At 40.9% G+C, this 13,054-nt stretch overlaps 1 protein-coding gene across 1 annotated transcript in view; it reads left to right on the top strand.

Annotated features, from left to right (window-relative positions):
- Positions 1-4,109: 4,109 nt before the first annotated feature.
- EDNRA (endothelin receptor type A) overlaps positions 4,110-13,054 on the top strand; it is a 51,756-nt gene continuing 42,811 nt past the window's right edge. The window contains exon 1 of the mRNA XM_061584729.1: positions 4,110-4,477. The gene's annotated coding sequence lies outside the window, so the exon portion shown is untranslated. The remainder of the gene's footprint in view (positions 4,478-13,054) is intronic.

Below are 13,054 nucleotides of genomic sequence, written 5' to 3'. Positions count from 1 at the left end.
TCGAAAGCTGCTGAGAGATCAAGGAGGATTAATAGGGACACACTCCCCCTATCTCTCCCTCGACACAGGTCATCATACAGGGGCACCAAGGCAGGTTTTTTTTTTTGCCAAAACTGGTTCTAAACCCCGATTAAAATGAAACTATAAAATTGGTTTCATTCAAGAGAGCCTGAATCTGGACTGCAACCATACGTACCAGAACCTTGCCCGAGAAGGGAACTATTGTGACTGGCTCTGCCTTAACCTTAGCTTCTCCTTACCATTCATTACCAACAGACTATGGTAAGGCTTGGTGCTACACACCTTTTGGGTTTTTTTTAACTTGCTGTGTTGTGAACATCTGGTGTATCAGAAAACTTGTATCTCAAAATTCAAAAATGGCCATGCAGGTAAACCAATAACTAAAGGAAACCCACTATGGATCTCAGGTTTCTGGAACTCAAGGAGGTTCAATACAGAGATTTTTGTTTACTTTGTCACTCAAGAGTTTAGTGAAAGTCTGGTATATTGGAAAACTTGTATTTAAATAAATATGTGTGTTTGTGTGTGCCCAGATTTTTTTTTTAAATTGTCTGCATGCCCACAATGGGGCATTGAAACACGAACTGAGGGAAGGGAATCAAGAACACCAATGCACACTGCCTCCAAAGTACATGCCCACCCATGTGTATGGATAGCAGAGATATAGCTGCTATTGCAATAATCAGTGTAGCATGCAGGTATGGACAACCGCTAAGCAATGTGTACAGAAGCTCTCTGAAAAGAAAAGCCCTGTGCATTCCAAACGTTTAGTGTGTGAAGAGTCATCAGTAATAACTCTGAAAAGCAATGTTTTCTAGACATTTACCGATAGCACTGAGGTGAGACTGGCATTAAACATTTGAAAAGAAAGCAACTCTCCCTTATAGTGCCTCATGATGTGAGAAGTTGAAAGATCTGAGCAATCAGCAAAGGTAGCCGAGGAGGTCATTCCTCTCTCAGCTCATTTTAGTGAAAATGTATCTCAGAGCTCTCAGAGATTAATAAATGAATGCAGAAAATTGTGCAGGGTGGCTCTTATGAAGAGTGACTCAAGTACCAAGCATCAAAAACATGCAAACAAAACATCATTCCAACCCCAGGGACTATCATTCCAACCCTAGTCCTGTTCGTCTAGTCCCAGGGGGCATCATTCTCATCTTTCAAGGTCTGCTATTGCTATCCCCCATCATTTCTCCTTATCAATGTAGTTAAGGTATGGTCTGTCCCTTTTAGACAATTGCTTTTATAGGGGTCCTGGATCAGGTGAATTCATTTTGATTGGTCTGGGAAACAACAGACTCTGATTGGCTAGAGGCTCAAGTCAGTGAAGAATGGGCAGCTAAGGGGAAAGTTGATGGTGGAGGTAAAGGCAAGAGGTGAAGTTAGATCGCTGAGGCCTGAATATAAAGCTATTCTTCCCTGGTGTGACAACTATATCTTCCTGGTGAAAGACCAGAAGAAGGGAACCAGTGTTTGTTATGTTGGGAGGCTGCCCTATGTAAAAGTCTCACCAGAAGAAGGTTACACAAGTGGGTTTTTTAAAAATCAGCTGAACTGTTAAAGCAGCCAGAAGTACAACCAGAGAAGCTCTGGTATCAAAGGCAGATTGTATCTAGTATTTGGCACAGATTGTAAGTGAATTTGGCTGGGATGGTGGTTTAAGGGCTGTGTTGGTCGTGACCTGCAAGTGGGTTGCCGAGCCAGTGCAAGTAGGTTGCCAGCTTTATAAGTAAGCCAAAAAAATTATTGCTTGTAATCCTTAACTGGTATAAAGAATACCTTTTACAACTTTTTGTTTTGTTGGGATATTATAATGCTGTAGTGATACTAATAACCAAACATCAGAAAACCCCGAGTCTTATATTTTAACACTTGGGAACTGCTTGCTGGTGGCAGATCCGATGGTGGTTCGTCACAAGGTGCTCATACAGGGGGTTGTTTTAAGTGACTATTACAGCTTTCCTCTGATGTGCAAACGCTGAAGACAGTGCATGCATAAGGTGAGCTGTAATAGCCACTCAATACAACTCCCTGTGCTTGTACATCAGAGGAGAGCTGTGTCTCTCAAAAGAACCCCCTATACAAGCACCTTGTGGCGAACCATCACCGTATCTGCTGCCAGCATTAATTAATAGTCAAGCCAAGGGTGATTTGAGATTTGCTTAGTCAAAATTTGTCCACTACTTTTCCTTTGAAGAAACAGAGAGGTTTGAGTGATGTTACTATGATGCCACAAAGTTGTCTTTCACTGTACAAAAAGAACAGCTCATTGAACTGTCATGTGATAGGATCCTCAAAAGTAATTTTCTGAAAGTGAGGTTATCTGAATTTTGGCTTCAAGTTACCAAAATTTCTCATTTACTCAGTTACAATGGAGTATCCTGAGTTTGCTGATGAAGCAGTCTCTGTGCTGTTGCCATTAGGTAGTGCATATTTTTGTGAGACAATACAGTAACAAGGTATGAATCAAGAATTATCTCTGACAACCATCAAACCCTCCATTAACCTACTCATTGGCAAGATGAAAGCTCAGCCATCAGAATGGACTTTTATTAATAATAAAACTATTTAAAATATTCATAATTACATCTAACACTGGCTATGGAACCATATGTTTTCAGAACATTTTTATAGCTCATGAAGTAGGGATGGAAGGATCTGTCAATTTCCGTCCTCTCAATTTCTCATTTTTCCAATCTGAAATTTGGTTCTCAACATTTCTGCTGCAATTTGCAAATTTTTGTTTTAAAAAAGCCTCATGAAAATTCTTCAGCATTTCTCTAATAAACACATTTTCTGTACAGTTTTGCTAATGTACACATTTTTGCAACTAAATTATCCAAATATAATGTATTTTGGATGATATTTTCACTAATATGTTCATTTTATGCACACTTCCCCTAATTTAATCATTTTTGTAAACATTGGTTGGAGAAGTGCATCGCAAAATTTGGATAAGTGTGGATTTTGAAGGATGGCAGTATTTTGGTTCTCAGATTGTTTCGGAAAGTGCGAATTTGATAAATTTGGCTTTAAATATGAAACAGAATTTCTGCCCATTCCTATTATGAAGCAATATCCTGCAATCAGATAACTGGTATTCTTGCATCCCCATAAAGAACTGCAAACAACTTTGTAAGTACTATAAGTATTTCAACCAATTCCACATTAACAGGGGCGTTAAGAATTTTTTTTGCTTGAATATTTCTAGCAACGGTTCTAAAATAGGCTAAACTGCAGTTAAAATGCATGAAACCGATGGCTGCTAAAGATTTAAGTTCCAAAATTCATGTGGCAATAAGTCAGTGGGTCGCCATACCAAGTAAATTTGGGTTTGTGGATTGCCATAAAGGTTGGGAACCACTAGTTTAGGGAATTCGGCCTGAAGTAAACAAACAAGTAGGGGTTGGTGTCAGAGGCTTTGGGGTTCTTAGAAAGGGTCATCAAGCACACATAAGATCCCCAGATCAATATCAGTGTTCCCTTAATGTACAAAATATCCCTTTAGTAAACAAATCTTAGTTCATAGTTCATACTGTATCCAATGTTATTGTCTATCTCACACCTAAAGTTATTACACTAAGCTACTAGGTTTTAAACCCTTCTAAGGGAATGGGTAGCGTAGCAGCAGGGTCACACTGAAGAACTCTTGAGTTATTGTGGCAGGAAGCCCCATAGACCCTGAAATATAAAAATTAAAGAAGCACAAATATCTAAACTTGTGTTTATAAAATGTGGGACGGGGGGATCATTTCCCCTAATATGATCCCTCTGACCCCTTCCATTCCCTCTCGGGATCCACTCCTTGCTTTATTTGTCACTTCTTTGCAGCTCGCATTTGTTTCAATGGACCCTGTTTTGTCAATTGGCGTTCTCCATTCCCAAGCTTTCCTATGAATCCCCGGATAGCTCCCGTCGTTTCCAGTGGGCATTATTGGCATTCGCTTTCGTACCTCCCGAATGCGGTTGAATGCCTCGTCCTTGTTTCTCAAGCACAGCCCCTCCTCCTATCCAGGGAGGAACTGGTTAAAGAACTTAGCATTTCCCACCCCCCTTTTTTATTTTGCCAGGGAGGGAGGGTGTCTTCGAGCTTTTAAGTTGTACTTTTTAACATTGGAAGCGTCTCAGTTTGGAGCTCGAGTGATTCCCCCCCCCCTTTAAAATTGAGGAAAGGGGTTGATCTGACTTTTCTCTCTCTCCCCCGGAGGTGGAGAATCGGAATCCCACCCAACCCGCCGGAGACGGGAGGATTTAGGAAAGCTTCCCTAGGAAAGAAAACTCAGAGGCAAAGCAAGCCTGGGACCCGCTTCCTTCCAACTTTGGCTGCAGCGGCTCTCTCCAAAGGGCTTCCCATGCCCCGAGCTGGACTCCTCCGAGAGGCAGCGTGTTCTCCTCCTCGCCGCCACGCCAGACACCGCTGTCTAGCAGGGCTGGCGCGCTTCTGTTGTATAGCACGGTGGGTGAACGGCAGCCGCGTGTCTCTTCGTCGTCTCTTTAAGCCGCTTTTGTTTTGTCTGCACGGGAGAGGCGCTGGTCGGGAGTATGCGGCGGGGGGTGGAGATGTTTTGTCTCTTTGATTCCTAGGGAGAAAGCAAGCGGTCCTCTTTTTTATCATAGATAACTGAGCCCCCCCCACTCTTTCTGTATGCTCTCTGCTTGTGGACTGTTGAGCTGAAGGGCGGAACTAGAAAGCAGACCGTCTGATCCCGCAACAAAGTGCGCCGTCTTGGCTTTGTCTGAAAGCAGCCGGACAGCTGACGGCTGGCCAGAGTAGAGCTTACCCAGAAGGAGACGCGTGGATAGTCTCTTGTTTTATTGGGGGTTAAATGGAAAGCGACCGGGGAGCAGGGGATAGGGGAGGGGGTTGCTGCGCCGGCGGCCGTGGGGAAAAAAGTGTAAAGACGGGCTGCTTAACTCTTTTTGGCCTTTTCAAAATCGCCCCCATTCCCACCTGGTGGTTCGGGAGGGATACTGGGTCCATGGACACCGGCACAGCATGGAAGAATGTTCTGATCGAGCGAATGGATCCTTCCAAGTTAAGCACGCAGTTGCCGATCCGATCCGTGAAGTCTCACTTTCTGGGGTGTGTGGGATTCCCTTGTGAGCATATTATGGGCAGAAACTTCCGTTCCTTTGAACTCAATCACCCATGCAGAGATGTGTTTAAGATTGAACACCTCTGCACTGAAGTCAGTCTTAGTCACCTCCGGAGTAAGGGTGTGATCCTAACGTACTTGTCTGAAAGTACTAAGTTCTATTAATAGGATTTATTTCTAAGTAAACTTGGAGGCAATACAATGCTGCACCTATACAGTGTTTTAAAAACCATATCCAGATACTTGCATTTGAACCAGTGTTTCAGCCCATTATGGTCGGTATGACCAAATCAGAGTTCAGTCCTAAGCATCCTTACAAATGTGTTTAAGGTTTCAGCAAGCCTTATTCAATGGAACTTTATTGTTTACCTATGTCAGAGTGCCCTTATGCTCTCTGCAATTCTGGGAAAAGTTTGAGGTTTTTTTAAGTTTAATTTTAGAAGTTCCTGGAAACACAGTTTGTTTGCATTTTATGACCCAATGCACAACCACGTCAAGCCAAAAATGCCTATGTTTAAATCAACTGGTAGTCCGGTCCTAAAAAGCAACACTATTTCATTTGAACTCCATTCCTAAATTCACATACTTAGAAGTAAATTAAACTAGGATCAAGAAATGGACACAATCCAGTAAAATTAACTTTCCATTGAAGCAAGGACATGAGTCTTGGTCAGCCTTGACTAACCCATGTTGTTGATTTCTGTAGGGCATGCTGTCCAATCCTTTGCCTGTTTGCTTAGATATAAATCCCATTGATTTCAGTGGGACTTACTCTTAAGCAAGTGTGCATCGGATTTAAAAGCTGGGTTGCTTCCAGGTGACCTGTTTATTAAGCATCCATCCTGATTTGTTTCATTCTCCCTGTAGGGAGGTTATACAACATGGGCCATTTACTGAGCTTTCATTTCATTTTCAGGGAAGTTGATGTGATTGTTATCCTACACTTTCCCCTGCTTTTATCCTATCACCTTCGTTACTGCAAAAAGTCTGAATGTTTTTAAAGAAGTGGGTTTATTTTTATTATTATTATTTGATTATTTGATTTATATTCCGCCCTTCCTCCCAGCAGGAGCCCAGCAGGGTTAGTCGCACATGAGCATCAAATCCAGTTTAAATGTATAACCTGAATTTGCCAGTGTGTCATTGAATCCCACCCTCAACAGCTTTTGCTGAACTGTACCCAGTGAATTGGATCCAGACAAGCAGTGTAATCCAATACATTTCTCCTGAGTTTCATAGTTTTCAGTAGAGCTTACTCTCAGGTAAGCGTCCACCTCCTCCTCACCCCCCTTGTGTACAATTTTGCCTGAAGAAGAGTTCTGTGCCCTATTTTGTGATATTTTGGTTGGTCCCCCCCAAAATATTCCCCAGCTATAGATTTGGAGGCTTTTTTGAAATTAATTGAAGTTATTTCCCATTGAAATCCATAGGACAAGTTAGTCACAACTTAAGCCCAATGGATTGCAACGAGCACTCATTGCAACTCATCTGATCTAACTCAGTATGTTTAGGATCACATTGTTAGTCTCCAGAAAGTCAACACAACCTAACTGGTTTTAGATGCAGTGATGCTGGAGCAGGTTTTGAATTCTGCTCAAGAGCAGTTTAAATTACTTGTGAAGACCATAGCCTGAGCATTTTATATTCCATTTGGTTAGTGATTCCAAATGTAAAAAAAAAAAAAAGCTGTAAATGCACAAAAATTACATGGACAAAGGATGTGGCAATGTAAATGGAGTAGAGGTTCCTACATTATATTTGTCGTATGTGCCTCCTGTGTTCAAGTGCACCCCCTAGGCCGTTTAAGAAAGTGACTGGAAACAAGTCAGGGGGAAATCCCTTGTGTTCATGTACTGTAAGGCCACAACAGAAAGAGTCATCACCACTACCAGAAAAGTGCACATAGAAAGAACAACACAGTCCGCAAGGCCAGTATTGAGAATCCTTGGATATTGTGGGATGGGCTGGTTGTACAGCTATTAAGGAAGGAGATTGTAGGGCTGAGAGATGGGGAGAAAAAATCCCAGGGGCAGGAGGGAAAGAAACATTAGCATTGGCAATAATGATTGCTGGAAACACAGAAGTTGGGGAGGGAGGGGAGTAACCTTGTGGCTCTTGATCATATTATACTTTCCATATCTGACTTTAAGAGTCAGGAATTAGGATCATTTTTCCTCTCCTTCTCCCTAGTTGTTTTTCAAACTTTTCCACAATGACAAAAAAGTATTGATATCTTACGCTTTTGGAGCCCAAAGGAGTTCAGACCCCATCACTGGGATCAGATCTTCAAAAGAATTTCACTTCCATTTCCCCTTCTCAAAAATGGTATAGTTTTATACAGTAAGAACTGCTGTACGTTGGCTCCCTTGAAACTTGTTCCCTGCTATTTTATTTTGTTTCATTTATGTGTAGGTGCCTGAATGCCTGGTTATGCACACTGCCACCAGTGAGAAGGTTGTCTAAATAAAGTTTGTTCCTACTGGACTTTAAAATTATTTGTTTATGATCTGTTCATAGACTGTTTTGTCAGGATTTGGGAATTTTACTTTTGGTATTGATTCCATGTGACAGTCATGGTGATATTCCAGAAATATGGAACAGATTCTTATTTGGAGAATTCCCATAACTCATTATTAGCACACATGGTTTGTGTAGAGAAGGTCCTAGAGTCAGTCTTTGTAAAGGCTTTAAAGTAAGAAGGCTAGGAAAGATCTGTGTCTAAGGCCTTCTTTTAGACCTGCCACCAGTCAGAGCCACTATTATGCAGGAGATGCGTGATGGGATGTCTTGATGTTTTTAATATTTTTAAAACAGCTACAGGGAGAACTCCAGCTTTGATCAGAGCAACAGTGCTGGAGGGAAGAGATGTTTACCCCCCCCCCGACACACATACTACCTTTTTCTTGATTTAAAATCCTCCCACAATGCTAACTGCTGTTAGTCCTATGGATGGATGGGGGGACCCAGAAGAATGGCAGCACCTTTGGAAGGCAATTTCAGGCAGGAAAACAGCATGGGTAAAGGATTAAAATGTCTTCCCCAGCATCACTGTTCCAATCAAATGTGGAGCTTCCCTCCTTGCAGGTGCAGCAAAGTAAAAATTAAAACACCAGGATATCCAGTCATAGATCTCCCATGTAAGATGTAATTTGGCCCCTAACGAATTAAAATCCATTTGTTTAACTCTGCTCAACTCCTGTACCAGACTATGGCCATTGTATTTAGGATTGAAGTGCCAGTTGTATTGACTTAAAACTGGGTGAAATTCCACGTAAATCAAAGTATTTTCACTAAGGACAAACTACATGTTACACTCATCTGTGTTTAGCTTTTCTATGACATTTCATTTACTGTATTAATTTTTTTAAAACTAAGAAAAGGCTCCAGGTGTTGCAAGTTTCAATGGAGGGACAGTAGGGGGAAGTTGCTACATAACCCTTACCCTTCACTCACACATAATCCTTGCCCTTCACACTGTTTCTCAGCTCCCCTTCCTAGCTACTTTAATCCTCTGGTGGTGGGGAAACATACATGTACATGTTATGTCCATTTGGCACTTAAATGGGTTGCTGATCAAGGTGTCAATGCCAAACTGAAATTAAAATAGATCTGTTGGACATGTGGTATGGTAGAACATTTGGGAGTGTGTGTGTGTGAAACACTTGAGGATTATGGATTGAAATCTCTCTCTGTATAATGTGTGTGTATGTGTGTGTGTGTGTGTGTGTGTGTGTGTACTATTTCACACAAAATATACATAATATAGGGTACAATCCACAATTCACTGCAGGCAGTAATGGCTGTTCTGGTGGGATAGAGCTGCCCCCCTTACATCACTGTTGCTGCAGCTTACCTGGGTGGGGCTGGGGCAGGATGCAATGAAGTTGGGGCTGCGAGGATACCCTGGTGGAGCCAATCCAGTGCTCCTGCTGGTGCATCCACACAACCTCAAACTCACTGCTACCCTGCCCAACCTAAGTGTTGTTCCGTTAGAGTTGCAGTGTTGCAGGACTCAGGAGAAGGACTCTGCAGCATCACCACACTGGCCACTGCTGACTGCAGGATTTCAGTGGGCTTAAACGTGCCTGATTGTGACTGAGTCACAGAACAAAGCTACACATGTTAACAACATTGGTTTGTTCCCATGTTAAAGGATTTTTCTTTTACGTTTAGCCATGGGGGTAGGGGTAGGGTGCTGACCTGAATTTGGACTTTGGTGGGGGAGGAGGAGGAGGGATTTTAACCCCTTCATAGAATCACAGAATTGAAATGTACCTTGGAGGTCATCTAGGCCAGCCACCTGCTCAGTGTGGGATCTGCAATGCAGGATGTGACTACAGCATCCCTCAGAAATGGCCACCCAGCCTCTGCTTATATACTTCAACCTCCCAAGGCAGTCTTTTCCATTGCCAAACAGCACTTAGTATTAGGAAGCTTCTCCTAATGTTCAGACAAAATCAGCTTCTGTGCCATTTCCACCATTTTCTGCTATTATCCTGGATCTCTATCAGGGCCTTACACTGGCTATTTGTGAAAGAAAAATCCTTCACTCAAGAGCAAACCACATGATTAATGTAAAGTGTCATTTGAGGCACAATCTAGCTGAAATTAAGCACAACTGTCCCCCAGGTTATTAATTATTTAAAAAACAATAATCTCTTGATGAAGGTAGTGCACAGACTGATTTTATGCATGCTTACTTGCAAGTAAGCCTGATCCTATGCATGTATACTTGCAATTAAATTCACTGGGACTTAATATCAAGTAAACGTACTTGCGGCCATACAAGTCTTTAATACAAAGATCATTCCCCAATTATTGTATGGTGTCCCCCTTTGGATTGCTGCCTATAAACCCCTTTTAGAATCAGTTCTTTCGACTTTCCTTCGCCAAATCCTAGGACTGCCTAACTGTGTTCCGAGTGCAGCGTTGAGACTGGAACTTTGCTTAACATCAATCGAAAGCAAGGCCTGGATATTAGCCTTCAACTATTGGTGCAAACTCGCATATAATCAAATTCCGGGCTATTTAGCAGGAATCTGGGAAGATACGTTTACTTCCAGTTGGATGAACTCCTTCCGAGATAAACTCTCTCATTTAGGTCTTTCCTTACAACATCTAGCTTCCCTAGATGTAACCACAGCCAGAAGTACCATATCCTCCAGAATAAAAGATATAGACCGACAAAGAGATATAGCAACAGCTTCTAAAACTTGCTCACCCCTGTATCACTCTCTAGCCTTTGATTCCCATAATTATGCGCGTTATTTTGAATACCAGATAACCCCTAAACTTTGCCATGCGTTCATAAAAGCTAGATTTAACTGTTTAAGTTCATCAATAATGGAAGGTAGATATAAGAGGATCCCTTACGATCAACGCCTGTGTTTGTGTAATGAGCGGGTCCCGGAAACTCTCTCTCATGTCCTGCTGGCTTGTCCATTATATATTCAGGACTGCCACAAATACATTTCTCCAATTATAGCAAAGTACCCTAGAAAAGGATGCGCCTGGCGCCTACTCTTCTATCTTTTCGGCGCCAGGTCAAAACCTTTTTATTCTCCCAGGCATTTTAATTGTGTTATGTTAGTTACTTTATTTCATGTTGTTAAATGCTTAAGTTGTCTGTTTTAGGGATTTTATCTGATTTTTACTGTATTGTATTTTATTCCTTGCTGTGAACCGCCCAGAGAGCCATTGGCTAAGGGCGGTATAGAAATGGAATGAAATAAATAAAAATAAATAAATAAATAAAAATCTTCTGAGGAGCTCATTACTTGTCTCTTGAGTGGCCTGAAGGAGCAACATACGAGAATGGTAGCCAAATTTGTGTATGTAGCTCAGCTTAAACGACTAAATTTTTTAAAGTGACAGTATTAATACAGAGTTCTTAAACACAAGTTTTCTCTATGGCATTCGAGAATAACCATATTATTAATTTTTGTAAGTAACTTACTTAAATTTTCTTATGTCATTTTTGTATCATCTACTACTTTCACCTTTATTCCACTTTTTGTATTTTAACCCTTGTATTGTAATCTATTTTTATCCTTATGGGTCTTTGACCGTAAATAAATTTATATATATCAAGTAAACATGCATGGCCTGGCTCGATTGTACCCTGAGCTTCTCATCCTATTAATTAATATTTCCATTGACTGTTTGTTAATTCAGAGGTGAGCAGAAAGTCGATCTACTGATAGATCTCTGTGTGATTTGAAATAGATCAGCAAGGGATTCTGGCTCCCAGTTTAACAATGGCAACAGGCAACAACAACATTATCCTCCCCCCAGAAATTATACTACTTAAATTTTTGTTGCTGCTGTTGTTATTTATTTATTGCATTTGTATACTGCCCCATAGCCAAAGCTCTCTGGATGGTTTACAACAATTAAAAACATTAAAAACAAATATACAAATTTAAAACACATTTTCAAAAAGCAATTTAAAAACACATGCTAAAATTCCTGGGAGAAGAGGAAAGTCTTGACCTGGCACCAAAAAGTTATTTATACTTATAGCCCACCCTTCATGAAATGGTCCCAGGATGGATTACAGAAATATCAAAATTACCAGTCAAGAACAAAATTAACAGAACAGCAGTACAGAGCAAATGAAAGTGAGGTGGGTAGTACCAAGAGTGGATTTTTGTGTTGAAGGACTGTGAGCTCAGTTTAGTTTTGGTACTCAGAACAAATTCCTGGGCTCAGAATTCTTTAAGCCTGGTTATACTGCATCAGGCTCCAGTTAGTGACTCTTGGGGTTCTATCAAGAATCAGAGTGGATCCTGCAAGTCTAAAGTATTACACACAGCCTATGACTGTTTCCCCTAGTGAGCTCCAGAAAGATGAGGCATCATGACACGTAGGATGGGAGTCCCTTGGTTTACGTGACTCTGATTAGGACTTTGCATCTGTCTTTTGGGTTTGTAGAACTTTATTGCTTTTGGTGACTAACTGTTAGCCCTGCAGGAAAGAGACATTTCTGGTTTACAAAAAGTAGCAGCAATAGTAGTTACCTTTTAATTTTTGAAGAAAGTAGTCTTGCTCATGTTCCAATGACCAAACTTTTTTCAGCACCCAATATGCATTCTATTATTTCATAGCTGTAATTTCTCTCTTATTATAACTCTAATCATACATATGTAGTTTTTCTCCTTGAAATCAATGCAATTCATTTCCAAATAAATATGCTTATAGAAAGACAGGGTGGAATTAGGATTAGAGAATGGAAGTCATGTAAATAAACATGACTAATACAATAGACTGCTTGTAAACAAATGTACATAGAGATAAGTTCTGCACCGTTAAAATCACTGTGTGAATACACAAAGTTGGCTTATACCAAGATGGACCATTGGTCCATCTAGCTCTTTATTGTCAACACTGACTGGCAGTGGCTCTCCAGCGTTTCAGGTGGGGACTTTTTCCCAGCCCTACCTTGGACACCAAGGATTGAAACTGGGACGTTCTTCATGCAAAACATATGCTCTGCCACTGAGCTATGGCACTTCCCCTCCACTGTTTTTATAAATGCGGTAGCCTTAGAATTAGAAGGATGTATTTTATCACCCTATTTATTTAATCGATATGCAATTAAATTGTCCTCAGGAGCAATTTTCTTCAGTGGGGGGGATGAGAGAGCCGAAACATCAGAGTGCCCCATTCTGTCAGTGGAACTTTGCTGACAGAACTCTGGATCCAACCCATTATATGGAAGGAAGTTTCCTTGAAATCCAAGTGTCAACCTTACAAATAAATGTGTTTTGAGTGTGTTTTGCAGACAGCAAAGTCTATTAGATCAGGCCTTTTCTGGGTACTGCTTTTAACATAGATATGTTTGCTTCAGGGTTGTTTTTTTACATTTGAATGTTACTTTACATGATTTTACATGCTGTTGTTTAATTATATAATGAAAATAAATAAATAAATGTTTC

This window comes from Rhineura floridana, chromosome 9, assembly GCF_030035675.1.
Source record: "Rhineura floridana isolate rRhiFlo1 chromosome 9, rRhiFlo1.hap2, whole genome shotgun sequence".
Taxonomy (NCBI): domain Eukaryota; kingdom Metazoa; phylum Chordata; class Lepidosauria; order Squamata; family Rhineuridae; genus Rhineura; species Rhineura floridana.
This window is presented reverse-complemented; position numbering and strand designations above follow the sequence as displayed.